The 13,772-nt window shown below is 37.8% G+C and overlaps 1 protein-coding gene across 8 annotated transcripts in view; it reads left to right on the top strand.

Annotated features, from left to right (window-relative positions):
• Positions 1-3,301: 3,301 nt before the first annotated feature.
• The window catches only part of LOC6036570 (protein vein), a 118,206-nt gene continuing 107,735 nt past the window's right edge, over positions 3,302-13,772 (top strand). For all 8 annotated transcript variants that reach the window (XR_005278333.1, XR_005278332.1, XR_005278331.1 and 5 more), the window contains exon 1: positions 3,302-4,733. The gene's annotated coding sequence lies outside the window, so the exon portion shown is untranslated. The remainder of the gene's footprint in view (positions 4,734-13,772) is intronic.

Here is a 13,772-nt window from a genome sequence, read left to right on the forward strand (position 1 = left end):
GCAGGTTAAGCACTCGCTCCTAACTCCATCCAATTTGCTGATTTTCACTATTTAAACAACAAATTTTGCAAAACTTTTGATAGAAACTTGCTTGCTCACTTCTTATTGAGCTATTTATCACTCGATTTCAGTTGAAATCGCTTTTAATGAGCTTTAATTGAATGTCAAAGTTCTGACCTGCCAACATTAGAGGCACGCTGGAATTAGATGCTGTTCCCCTACCAGTAAACTCTCTCTCCATTTTGAACAAATCAGCTGTTGAAAGGTAGTCCATATCTCAGCTCAGGATAACAACTGCACCAATGTAATTGTTAATGCAACCTAATAAAATGAAATGAAATGAAAAATGAAATGAAATCAGTTTGTTCGTAAAACATTGTTCCTAACAATACGCTTTCATTGAAATTTTAAAATTCAAAATCTAGTTTTTAATAATTTGTCGGTGTTGTGCTCAACAACGTCGCACGTGCATTTTTGGGTAATTTGAGGTAAGAACGCAATTTTGTGCTACTAATAATGCCTCACCTTTTGACCTTCATAGAACCCCAAAATTCGATTTCAATCCTGAGATATTCAAAAAAAACCATTAAAAAAACATCGTGCGTTGTCACTTTTCACATGAAAGAAGTTTCAATCTCGTCGTGCTATATTGACACACCATGAAAATTGCTACAAGTGCGACAATTGGTCAAAGGGAATTCAGTCCAGAACGCGTTTGACAAACGTACATGCCCGACTACCGTAAACATTTGTAATTATAACTCGAGACCCCGGCAACCAAATTCAACCAAACTACGGGACAATGAACAAAATGGTCAACCAAACAAAACGTGTATGTTATTATTTATTTGAATCTCGTTTGTCTCGGAACGTCAAAAAACGACAACGTCGCAATGTATTTTTCAGCATTTATTTCGGTGATGAAATGCTCAACATTCGAGAGAGAAACAAACGTTTAGTGTGTCCACCCGAGAATTCCCGGGATTTTTCCAAAACCGGGAATTCCCGAATCCCGGGATTTTTCATATATTGTCCCTGGAATTCCCGAAATTGAAAAAAAAAATCAAATTTCGGTGTGAAAATTCAGTTTTGATTGTGGAAATAGACGAACGAATGAATACTGAATAATCGATAACAATTTTAAGGCATTTAAATTTGTATTGGGCATATATAAGCATTAATTTGGCTTATTGGGGAAAATTATTAAAATGTTATTTTACAGATCAGCCAAATGCATAGCTCTTAAAATATTTTCTTTTAAATTTTATGTATTTTTAAAGACTGGGTATTATATTTTCGTATATTTATGATTTTAAATTTGAAAAAAATATCAATATAATTTATTTTCATCCAAAATCGCCATCTGCGGAAAATCAGGAAAAATGTAACGATTTAAAACAGCTTTGCATTTTTCGCATGACGTTTCAATTTTTGCTTTCTTCTATAAAATGGCTATAAAATCACTCGAAAAAATAACTTACTTATTCGAACTCGTAGACCCACCTTCACGTATACCTATCGACTCTGAATCAAGTTCTGAACAAATGTCTGTGCGTGTGTATGTCTGTAAGTTCGTGCACTGAAAAATATGCACACGATTATCTATTGCTGGCTTACCCGATTTGGTCCCCCAAGACCCTAGTTGACATTATGAAGTTTAGAAAAGTACTTCATAAGTTAGGCTAAAAAAACGGTATTAACTAAACTTTGAAAGATAGTAAAAAGGGTGGTTTTGTAAGATAATCCGTCATGCTATTCATTTTTAGAAAGGTATTTTAAAAACCTTTTCAATGATCCAAAAACGTTGAAGATGTGATAATCCTATCAAAAGTTATCACCACTTAAGTGTTATTTATACACTTTTTAGAGGCCGGATCTCACATATTTTGATGAAAACATTGTCCGGATCTACCGTGCGACCAATTGTTGGATGTGTAATCAAGAGATCTTTCCAAAGAATCAAAAAGATTGAAAATTTGACAACAACCATGCCAGATATACAGATAAATCTGTATTTTACAGATTTTTTGATCCTAAAAATCATAAAAATCTGTTTATAATTTTTTTTTAAATTATTAGTTTTAAAAATTTCATCAATTTAGTAATTGAATTGTGCTTTAATATGATTGAAAAGCTTAAATCTGCTGTTGAAATTTTAAAAATGTCTTCTATGGCTTCGAATTTGAAGATAAAGTACAGATTATTTTTTAGAAATTAAATATCTCCCATAAAAAAATCTGGCATCGTTGCGTGACAACCCTATCAAAAGTTATAAGTACTTTAGTGTTTTAATTTACTTTTTTGAGACCTGATCTCAGTTATTTTGATAAGGTAAGTGTTTTTATACACTTTTTAGAGGCTGTGTAGTGTATTCCCTTTATGAATGTGAGGAAGGCAACACCAAAGGTGAATTAAGTAACGTTTTTAATTGATTTCTATAAAAACAAGAACAGAACTAAACAATTAGTATACCGTTTTATACATTTATTGCTTTAAAATCTCATGTACCTATTCATACTGTAGTCCCGGTTTTTTTCCAGTTAGCGGTAGTGACTTAATAATAATTTGTAAAATATGTTTTTTACGTATATCTAAAATTTTACATTCACTTGTATCATTTTATTTGAAGTCATTTCTTGTTTTTTTAAAGACACTTTCAAGAAAGTTTTTCTGGTTATGTCATATAATTAAAAGGAAATAAAAGTATTTATAAGACTAATTTACTTTGAATTACACTGGATTGAAAATTGTGTTTTATTTGAAATCCAAAGCACAACAAAGAACAAAATAAAATTTTTGATTTCATTTATATAAGTTATCAAAAAACTGACATCCTTGTTAAAATTGAAGGGTAGATTATCACTATTAGTATTGATCAAATTCTATGTTTTTAAGCTATGAAAACATAAAAAATAAAATAAAAACATAGATTTTATTACTGTTTCAAAAAAATTCCCGGGATTCAAAAAATATTTTTCCCGTTTCTTGGGAAATTCAAAACCCTAATAATAATTAATAACTTTCCCAGTCATTCTCAAACGACGAAACGGCCTACTTTTCATCGCAAAAAATAACAGTACTTAATAGTTCAACTTTTCAGTGCTTCGACAAGTAATACATTTGGATTTTTTTTCATGTTTGTATACTCGCAGGTATTACTAATTGTGGCAATATTCCCAAAACTTAATCCCCCTTGTTTTGATATTTCCCCCCACTCGGGCCACCGTGCGTTACAGTGCCAGCTCAGTTGCCAGCATGCTCTGCTCCTCGGTTCGGTTCAGTTCAGATTCGTCCGCCAGCGTGATCGCAAGCAGAAGCAGCAGCAGCGGCTACGCAAGTGGCGTGTGGTGAAATTAAAGCCGCACAGTTTTTCCGACTTTGCAACGCCGCGCGCGTATCACACGCGCGTCGTGAGAAATTAATCACTCTCCCGAGGGAAACCAGAGAGGGAGAGTTTTCCTTCGTGAGTGGGAGAGAGCGAGAGAGCGAGAGAGAGAGAGGCGGTGTGTGTTTCGTCAAGTCGCGCGCGCGTTCTGCGTTCAAGATTTTCCCGACGTCGCGACGCCACCTTCGTCGAAGAAGACACAGCCGTCGTCGTCGTCGCATCCGGAACCCCAGTCGACGAAGGCGAACGGCGAGGCCGGTTCAGTCGATAGTGAACCACCGAACCGAACCGGAGTGCCAACCCCGAACTACTAGGAAGCCGCCCCTGGCGTGTGTGATTGTCTAGAGCAGAGAAGAGAGAAGCAGCAGTTCTTCGACGTCGAGCAGTTTGTTGCAGGTCCTGGCAAAAGGAGGACGAAGATCACGTGCGGGTCGTCGATTCCGCAACGGCCGAGAATCCGTTACATAAGGTTTTGCGTGCGCGCGACATTGGAGGGTCAGCTCTCTCAGCTGTAGTACTGACTGACGGACTTTACAGCACATCGCACAACGCGTGGCCGAAAGGTGTGTAGAGTTTGAGACAGATTCTACGACGAAACGCCAGCCCAGAGCGATCGAACCAACAAACCGGTGCGCGACCGTTGTGCGTATTTGTGAAAATGTGACCAGTCCTCTCGGTTTGTGTTGCGGTTGTGGGTGCCAATGTGAAAATTGTACCGCGTAACCCCAAAATAAAATTAGTCAATTTTGCGAGGCAGAAGACAACGACGACGACGGTGACGAAGAGCGCGCGTGTGTGTGTCCGCGAAGAGGTCAGAATTTGGTGAGGAAAAGTTACACTTTTTGCCCCGTAAGTAACCGTGAAATGAGTCACCTCGCGAAGGTGTGAGTGCGCCGCCGAGCGAGTACACAAATGATAAATCTTGCACGAGAGTTGAATAATCGCACGAGGAAAATCAACACAGAAGATCACCAGTGAAGTGAGGCAAGATCATCGAGGCGCACGGTGAGGGAAGGTGTGCGACGACGGCGAAGGCGGGCACAGTGAGACATATCGTCGTGAGATCAGACACACTTTTTTTCACAATCGTTCACAGGGTTTGTGGATCACGACGAAGATCTAGGGCACGAAGCGAGGGCGAGAGAGAAGATAGATCGCATGATCAGCAGTGAGTGCATGCAAGTGAGTGAGCAAGAGTGAAAGATACACGGGGATACCCTTCTCGAAGTTGGTGTGTGCATTAGAGGAAGAAGAATTGAATCGTCTGTGTTGTGCCTAGGAAGAGCCAAGAAGACTACACTGCTGCAGTCCAGCAAATCGACACGACGCAACGGAAACGTCAGAAAAGGTACGAAGGTTACGGCGAAAAGTAGAAGTGAAGGACGAACGGCGATTCGCCTATTATTCGCCGCTGATAAGGGGGTGATTTCGTCGGGTCGCCACCGGCAGAGACATTAGTCATTTCCGTACAGGTTTCTGAAGTAGATTGGACGCATGCAGGTTGTTAATTGTGACGTGAAGTTGTTCAGCGGAAAGTGGGTGATTCAAATGTGGCGTGCAGTGGTTAGCTCTTTTTGCAATTCTTTCGAAGAATTTGGGATGGAATTTATGTTCAACCTGTTCGAAAATGCAGAACGGAATTTGTTTTTTTTTTTCTCAATTTCGAACTATGCCTTTTTGGTCTTACCTCTTGATTACGCTGTAATGATTTAATTTTAAAATTTCAGTCCAGATTCGATTATTCGAAGTGAAGTTGTGACTGTAGTAGAATTTGCCACTTTACTCACAATCTAGATGTCAACGATTCAAATCTTCGCTCCGTGCACTACTTTCAAACATTTAGCAGCCCAACGTGGCAATGTCCGTGAAATGAAAGCGAAGGCACTAGTCATTAATACTAGCAAAAGTGGCCAAAAACTAGAAAAATCAACTTCGTTCAATTGATCACGGTTGTTTCTAAGTTTTTGTTTTTTTAGTTTTGAGAGCTTGAGAAAGATGGCGATTGTAAATTAAAATGATAGTATATAGCTTTAATTTTATAAATACATGGGGGTATTCAGAACCATCATGAAACTTGTATGCTTAAAAATGTTACTAAGGTGGTAAATATGTAAAATATGTACACACTTAGGTTTTTTACAGAATTCGATATAGTTTACCGAATTTCCAACTTCCGAGCAGTTCGGTGGTTAAAATTACCGAATCTGGTAAAAACTTACCGAAATTCGGTAATCAAGTTTATTATTGTTAACCGTACTTCGGTAAAATTTTATTCAATTTAAAAGATGGTTTACCGATCTAAACCTTACCGATTCTTCAACGACCGAATTGGGTAAAAAAGTGTGAGTGTGTAATACAGGGGCGACCAAAGCATGGCCCGCGGGCCAAGCGTGGCCCGCGAGGTGATATTTTGTGGCCCGCGGGCCCATTTTGAATAATCATGTAAAATGGCCCGTTGACTACCTGTAAAGTTATTTTTTACTTTTTCAAAGTTAAGGTTTATTTTAAACTTTTATATGCTAATCTTTTTTTATTTTTTGTTAATAAAAAAACTTATGATTTATTAATATTTTGATCCACACTTTAGGACACCAAAAAATTGTTCATAATATTTAATAAATAAAACAATTTCACAGGTATCAATGTGAGTGAAACTTGTAAATATCGTCAAAACTTTCAACAAACATTTTTAGAAATATTAAAAAAAGTTCAAGTTTGACTTAGGTAGAATTCTGTAATATTTGCCAAAATATAAGTTTTCTTGATTAATTTGCAAGCCATAATAACCCTATTATGAACTGACCTTGAAACATACATTGTACTTCTTTCGGGATTTGAACTCATTACAGTTAGATAACGTATCTGATTGACTACAGAAGTTGTGTAATCTGAGGATCAAGTTTGTTGTAAATATGTTTCAAAGCTTTCGTCAATGAAAATCAACCCACCTCTCTACCATTAAAAAAAATGGCTCGGAAACAAGGAGCAAAAATATATTTCCTAAAAACTTTAAAACCTCAAAAAAAATGAAATTTAGGTGCAATCAGCTACAATTAATTAAATATGCATTCCTTTGCATTTAGAACCATTTGAACATGCTTAGGTTTATGAAACATAATTTAAATTTAAGTTTATTTTCGTTGAAATATATGAATGTTTTTTCTGCAAAATGTTTTTTTTTTTTTTTTTTTATATAATGATTGCAGTCTAACTATATGGAAGCTTACATTTTTTCACTGAAACGTTGAAATTCTGGCTCTCAACGATTTTTTATAAGCCACACTAAACTTATAGATAAAATTACGCCTTTAGATAAATTGTTCAACATGTTATGTAACCATTTCCGAAATATAAAAACAAAACTTTTTTTTAAACACAAGTACATTCAGCTAAAAACTTTTTTTCAAATACCTGAAACAATGAAATCAACAATACGGATAGAAGACCGTTATTTTGTATTTTCTATTATTTTGAATTGACATTTTTTTACATAACAAAAATTAAATCTTTTAAATTAAAATATCGTAATTTTTTTTTAAACCTTTTTTTTGTATATTTGGCCCGCAACCTCATTTGAGCTTCATATTTGGCCCGGCCTCCAAAAACTTTGAGCACCCCTGGTGTAATATTAGATTTGACAAAGTTCAAAGTTTCAATGTTTTAACTCTAAAACGTTACTGGTTATGGTTTTAAATTGTACTTACATGCAGCAGAATGATAAAAAAATTGATTCACAGGACTGACTTAACCAGGTTAAGCCTCAAGTCACGTGACAAGTTTATACGTAAATACATAAAAAAAAACTAACTTAATCCACCTATGTGGTTGGTGCCTTCCTCACCCTTTTCCAACAATGGGTGATATGTGATATGATGGGTTTGGACACAATTTTCGTCTGATTTCGTTAAGTTCCGGAATACAAAAAACACACATGTCACTCAAGGGCTCATAAGTCGCATCTTAAGTGGTCAAGACATGAGACAGGGTTGCCAGATCTTCAATGTTTTAGACTCGTTGGAAGGGTCTTTCGATTACTTAACCAACGATGGGTTGGATGGTGGATCCGGACATTGTTTACATACATTTAAGTGAGATCCGGCTACAAAAAAGTAAATAAATGTCACTTAAGTGGTCATAGCTCAAGACAGGGTAGCCAGATCGTCAAAGTTTTAGATTCGTTGGAAAGGTCTTTCGATAACCTTACCAACGATGGGTCGGATGATGGATCCGGACATTGTTTACATACATTTAAATTAGATCCGGCTACAAAAAAAAGTACATAAATATAACTTAAGTGGTCAGAACTCGAGACAAGGTTGCCAGATCTGCAATGTTTTAGACTCGTTGGAAGGGTCTTTCGATTACCTAACCAACGATGGGTCGAATGATGGATCCGGACATTTTTTACATACATTTAAGTGAGATCCGGCTACAAAAAAAGTACATAAATATCACTTAAGTGGTCAGAACTCGAGACAGGGTTGCCAGATCTTCAATGATTTAGATTCGTTGGAAAGGTCTTTTGATTACCTAACCAACGATGGGTCGGATGATGGATCCGGACATTGTTTACATGCATTTAAGTGAGATCCGGCTACAAAAAAGTACATAAATATCACTTAAGTGGGTATAACTCGAGACAGGGTTGCCAGATTATCAATGTTTTGGACTCGTTGGAAAGGTCTTTCGATTACCTAACCAACGATGGGTCAGATGGTGGATCCAGACATTGTTTACATGCATTTAAGTGAGTTCCGGCTACAAAAAAAGTACATAAATATCACTTAAGTGGTTATAACTCGAGACAGGGTTGCCAGATCTTCAATGTTTTTGACTTGTTGGAAAGGTCTTTTGATTATCTAACTAACGATGGGTCGGAAGATGGATCCGGACATTTTTTACATGCATTTAAGTGAGATCCGGCTACAAAAAAGTACATAAATATTACTTAAGTGGGTATAACTCGAGACAGGGTTGCCAGATTATCAATGTTTTGGACTCGTTCGAAAGGTCTTTTAATTATCTAACTAACGATGTATAACATGATGATGTTTGGTTCAGTTTACTGCCATTTATTCAACTTACGAAAATATACGAAAACACATTTTTATACATGGGTAATTCTCTACCAACTCACACGAAATCGGGAAAAGTTGCCCCGACCCCTCTTCGATTTGCGTGAAACTTTGTCCTAAGGGGTAACTTTTGTCCCTGATCACGAATCCGAGGTCCGTTTTTTGATATCGTGACGGACGGACGACCTTCCATTTTTGAACATGCGAAAAAGAGTGTTTTTCAAAAATTTGCAGCCTGAAACGGTGATGAGATAGAAATCTGGTGTCAAAGGGACTTTTATGTAAAATTAGACGCCCGATTTGATGGCGTACTCAGAATTCCGAAAACGTATTTTCATCGAAAAAACACTAAAAGTTTTAAAATTCTCCCATTTTCCGTTACTCGACTGTAAAAATTTTGGAACATGTCATTTTATGGGAAATTTAATGTACTTTTCGAATCTACATTGTCCCAGAAGGGTCATTTTTCATTTAGAACAAAATTTTTCATTTTAAAATTTCGTGTTTTTCTAACTTTGCAGGGTTATTTTTTAGAGTGTAACAATGTTCTACAAAGTTGTAGAGCAGACAATTACAAAAATTTTGATATATAGACATAAGGGTTTGCTTATAAACATCACAAGTTATCGCGATTTTACGAAAAAAGTTTTGAAAAAGTTATTTTTCCTTTTACTTTGTTTCGTCGTCCGTGTCTGTCGCGAGTGACCATGAACGGCCATGATCGATGACGACCAACTTTTTCAAAACTTTTTTTCGTAAAATCGCGATAACTCGTGATGTTTGTAAGCAAACCCCTTATGTCTATATATCAAAATTTTTGTCATTGTCTGCTCTACAACTTTGTAGAACATTGTTACACTCTAAAAAATAACCCTGCAAAGTTAGAAAAAACACGAAATTTTAAAATGAAAAATTTTGTTCTAAATGAAAAAATGACCCTTCTGGGACAATGTAGATTCGAAAAGTACATTAAATTTCCCATAAAATGACATGTTCCAAAAATTTTTACAGTCGAGTAACGGAAAATGGGAGAATTTTTAAAACTTTTTAGTGTTTTTTCGATGAAAATACGTTTTTCGAATTTTGAGTACGCCATCAAATTGGGCGTCTAATTTTACATAAAAGTCCTTTGACACCAGATTTCTATCTCATCACCGTTTCAGGCTGCAAATTTTGAAAAACACTCTTTTTCGCATGTTCAAAAATGGAAGGGGTCGTACCGCCCCTCCGTCACGAGATATCAAAAAACGGACCTCGGATTCGTGATCAGGGACAAAAGTTACCCCTTAGGACAAAGTTTCACGCAAATCGAAGAGGGGTCGGGGCAACTGCTGTGTGAGTTGGCGGAGAATTACCCACATAACTTTTGAACTACTTATCGAAACTTCAAACAATTCAATAGCACCGTATGGGACCCTAAACCAAGTCGAATGCGACTGGTTTGGTCAAAATCGGTTCAACCAGTGCTGAGCAAACTGCGTGACATTATTGGTCACATACACACACACATACACACACACATACACACAGACATTTGTTCTGTTTTCGATTCTGAGTCGATATGTATACATCAAGGTGGGTTTTCGAGCTTTAAATAAAAAGTTCAATTTTAGAGCAGGATTATAGCCTTACCTCAGTGAGGAAGGCAAAAACTCCTACATTTTGCAATATCGAGTCAAGGAACGCTAGATGGCACACGAATAATTTAAAATGGGGTGAATTTGAGCCAAGGGGTGACTTTGAGCCAAAGAATGACATCGTACCTACAAACGACTAAAGATTGTGTTGACAAGCTATTTGTTGAAGGATTAATTTGATCTATTTATGTTTCCAGCAAAACAATTAGATGATATTGCTACGCAAATTTGCTAGCTATGTTTTAAATGAACTTTTCCTACACATTTTACATGCGATTTCTCCTTAATTTCTACTCAAAATACTAAAACTGATCACATTCGATATTTCTGGGCCACTCGGCCCAGAGTGTAAGAATGGTCTCAAAAATCATGTCCAGTCTTTGAGTGGTTTTTTTTTCTCATAATAACGGTCTGTTGGGGACCCGTGTTTGGTAGTGTGTGTGAACTCCTTGTAAAAGGGGTTTGAAACTAAAAAGTGATCCCATTCATTTGACAACAATTGGTGTCAAACCATCGGGGTTTGAGTGTAATTTCCAGTTTAACGAACTGTTCTTAGTGTGGAGCTAACGATTGCATTTATTTTTAATGATAAAAAAATAAATATTGAAAAATAGAAGGAAATGAAAAATCTTTATAAAATGTCGATATAACTGTAAAGATTTGCGAAGGCCTAATTGGGCTGAATTTCTTTGAGCAGATCGAATGTCCCGATTGTTGTGGTTGATCAGGTAAAACTAGAATCCATTTTTATTAATCCAATTCAATTTAACTAATTTTAACAATTTACAATTATTCAGTAATTAAACACCTTTCTTAGAACCTCGTTTGGCTTCGGTTTTCCGGATCTTTCTTCACAAATTGGGGCAATTAAATCTCTTCTTTTGAGTTCTTTTTGGTGTTAATCTTTCACAGAATATAAAGTTGAATTTTGGAATGTTGAAAATTTGGTAGGTTGAATATCAACTCTATTTTTGAGTAATATTACATAAAAAATGTGTAAAAATGTGAGCCTGATGAATATTCATCAAAAACTGAAAATTCATCATTTTCTGGGGTAAAATTAATCAATTTTTTGCCATAAAATCTGTCACCATTTCCTGATGAATATTACCATCTTTTTTTTCTGTGTTCTTCATCTTAGCAGTTGGTAATGAACAGAGTTATTCATAATATTAGCTAAAGTTCTGTCCCCACTCAGGCATCACAGACAAGCAGATCTTTGATTCTCGTCGCAACAATTACCTTAACCGTTCTAAAATTTATTTAACAAAAAAAACACTGTGTTGAACAATTTCAAAAATAATGATTCCAGTATTTACACAGAAAAAAATGATGGTAATATTCATCAGGAAATGGTGACAGATTTTGTGGCAAAAAAAAAATGATTAATTTTACCCCAGAAAATGATGAATTTTCATCAGTTTTTGATGAATATTCATCAGGTTCACATTTTTTATGTAATATTACTAAAAAAAGAGGTAATATTCAACCTTCCAAATTTTCAACATTCCAAAACTCATCTTTTTTTTCTGTGTAGTTTTTCAACTAAAAATGATTGTTTTCTGGCATTTAATATACACTTCCCTTCACAAATGAGTTCTGGAGAAGGATTTGAAAAGGGCGCTTTTTGACAGCTAAAATTATTTTGCAATTTCTGAGCCAACAGGTAACCATTTGACAAAACCCGCAGGTTTAAAAAGGTAGCTGAGAAGGCCAACTATTGTTTAACATTTCAAGTTTTGTGAAAAAGTAACCTTTTGGCTCGTCATTTGCAAAGTAGTTCCAGCTGTCAAAATGCTTATCCGCCCTTTTCTCGTTCACTTTGATTTTTTTCCAAAAATGTTTGCACAGGGTTGAAGGGCCGTGGACCCGTTGTGAAGAGGTAAGCGTGGTTTCCTCTCACCCAGTCGGCCTGGGTTCGCTCCCAGAAGGTCTCGGTGGCATTTTTCGAGACGAGATTTGCCTGATCACGCCTTCCGTCGGACGGGGAAGTAAATGTCCCCGGTCTAACCTAAAGGTTAGGTCGTTAGCTCAGTCCAGGTGTAGGAGTTGTCTCTCTGGATCCTGTCTCGGTGGAGTTGCTGGTGGCAGTTGAATTCACAATCCAAAGGTCGTCAGCTCGAATCCCGGAGTGGAAGGAAGCTTAGGTGTAAAAAGATGTTTGCAATTGCCTCAACAATCAAGCCTTCGGATACTAAGTTTCGAGTAGGAATCTCGCAATCGAGAACGCCAAGGCAATGCTTGTAGAGCGAACAATTTGATTTTTTGATAGTGAAATCATCAAGACAGATTTTTTTTTATTTTTCTGCTTTTATAAAAAAATATGACCAGGTTTTGGAAAAAATCGCATATCAAGTAGACTGTAGTGAGTTTTCTTAGTCATGCTACCTTAAACCAACAAACTCATCACACTCCCAATGCAAAAACAAAAACTCAACTCACGAAACACGACCAACCCTGCTCGGAACCCCGTCAGTCGACGGCGTCGGTTGCACATTTTCACACCACACCTCGCCGTCGTCGTTGCGCCTGGCAGGATCGATTGCGTTTTCACTCACTTTTCACGCTGCATCTCAAGATCATCCCACTGCAGAGCTACTGGCTGGCTGCTGCTGTTACCGATCTGGTGTGTGTGTGTGTTCTTTGCCAGGAGCCAACCAACATCTCTCACTCTTTTACATAAACATGCCGCCGCCGCCGCCGTCCGAACGTTTCTGGTAAACATCGTAACCAATTTTCATCACTTGCCGTCCTTCCCCCCTCCAGGGACTCATCTGTCTGTTGGACGTCCCAAACCCCGGCCCAACATTTGAAGAGGAAGGTACGCAGTCGGACTTTTCCCGCCGATCTCCTTTGGCGCGCAAATAAACGGCGGCGGCAGGATGAACCGTTGCTGGTGGCCACCGGCGGCCGTTTTTCCTTTGGTCCTTCCCTGCCGGGATCTGCCGTGCAGTCTCCGTCACACCACCGCGGTTCCCTGCTACCTGGCGCCCCCTGGTCTCGATTGGGTTGAGCAAGTGATCGACGGTGACTACACAGCGGAGTAAAGTTACCGTAAACAGATGGGACTTGACCGAATTGGATTTTTTCTTAAAGTTTGAAGATAAAGTCCGATGCAACCCCGTTCGACAGTACCCGGTAACGCACCGACGGCAAACCAAAAGTCTACTCGCGGGACTACTGTTTGGCTAGCGGCACCACCGCGTAAGAACCCCACCTCGACCGGACCGACATCCGACGGACGCACGGTGATCTATATTTACTCTTTTGGCTTGAGGAGACCACGATGATGGTTTTTCATCGCGCTGGCCCCGTCGAGACTTTTTAGCACGGCTCTTGATCGTTTCTTTCTGTCTGCGAGGAGCGCTGCGTCTTGTCATTTTGCATGAATATGAGCGGATTTAATTTCGACTGCGCTTCCTATTTCTGCATTTCGGGTTTTACCAAAAGGTTTGCGTTGGGGCAATTCCATGTCAAATAGGGAATCGGTTGTACTCGACCCTTTCCGATTTCAATGAAACTTTGTAGACATGTTATCCTAGGCATATATAAGCCATTTTTGTGTATATGGAGCCAGTAACACTCGATAATGGCATTTGAGAAGGGCGTACGTGTTTTCAATATTTTTGTATTTCGTAATTTAAATATTGCTGTATCTCGAAGCCGTTGCATCGT

The sequence above is a fragment of the Culex quinquefasciatus genome, chromosome 3 (assembly GCF_015732765.1).
Source record: "Culex quinquefasciatus strain JHB chromosome 3, VPISU_Cqui_1.0_pri_paternal, whole genome shotgun sequence".
Classification (NCBI taxonomy): Eukaryota; Metazoa; Arthropoda; class Insecta; order Diptera; family Culicidae; genus Culex; species Culex quinquefasciatus.